Source organism: Cebus imitator, unplaced genomic scaffold (genome assembly GCF_001604975.1).
Source record: "Cebus imitator isolate Cc_AM_T3 unplaced genomic scaffold, Cebus_imitator-1.0 Scaffold743, whole genome shotgun sequence".
In the NCBI taxonomy this organism is placed as follows: Eukaryota; Metazoa; Chordata; class Mammalia; order Primates; family Cebidae; genus Cebus; species Cebus imitator.
Genome location: NW_016108058.1, coordinates 322,046 through 323,084, shown reverse-complemented (window position 1 = coordinate 323,084; position 1,039 = coordinate 322,046).

Sequence of the window (1,039 nt, the reverse complement as noted above, 5' to 3'; positions counted from 1 at the left end):
TTTTTAAAGAAAAAATTAATAGCTTACACACATTTTGTTTTCAAGACAATCATTTATATGTATACGTTGTCAGGGATGTCTTTTGAAAACGTTATTTAAATAGACCGGATTTTGCTTTTCATGGCGAAATTACTGAGTTTTTAATCAATAATTGCAAAGTTGTGTTTTGTTCCTGTATCTAGGATAAAGGGGAAACCCACTGTGGAATATTGCTGGTTCTTGGAATAGAAGGAAAGGATAACATCGGAAATGGCTTCTAAAAGTCTGGCAAGATCTGACTCATAATTTTCATCTGTATGACTTTGAACAAAAGTGATACCAATGGAGACCAGAGGTGCCATCTAACCCCCCCAGGAAAGGATGGCGATTATACAAGGATAGTCATGAGACATGCACTGATGGTACGTACATAATGCTTAAACTTCTTTAATCTATTTAAAACTTTCTTTTGGTTCAGTATTTTCCTCAGCATCATAAATAAATGCTTATCTTTCTTTATAAGAACTCAAGCCCATGTGGGATACAGTGGCTCATAAACCAGTTCTGTCTGCACAGAGGAGATTGTAAATCACAGAAAAGTGGATGCATGATGACTTAATTTGCTTGATATAGTTTGGATATTCGTCCCTTCCAATCTCATGTTGTAATTTGATCCCCAATATTGGATACAGCTCCTAAAAAGAAGATTTTGGGTCACGAAGGTGAATCACTTATGAAAGGTTTGGTGTCATCCTTGTGATAATGAGTGAATTCTTGCTCTATTAATTCCTGTGAGATCTGATTGTTAAAAAGGACCTGGTGGCCAAGTGCAGTGGCTACTGCTTGTAATCCCAGCACTTTGGGAGGCCAAGGCAAGTGGATTACTTAAGACCAGGAGTTTGAGACCAGCCTAGGTAACATGACAAAACTTCGCCTCTACAAAAAAAAAATGCAAAAAAATTAGCTGGGCATGCACATCTGTCGTCCCAGCTACCTTGAGAGGTTGAGATGTGAGGATCACCTGAGTCTGGGAGATTGAGGCTGCAGTGAGCCATGATTG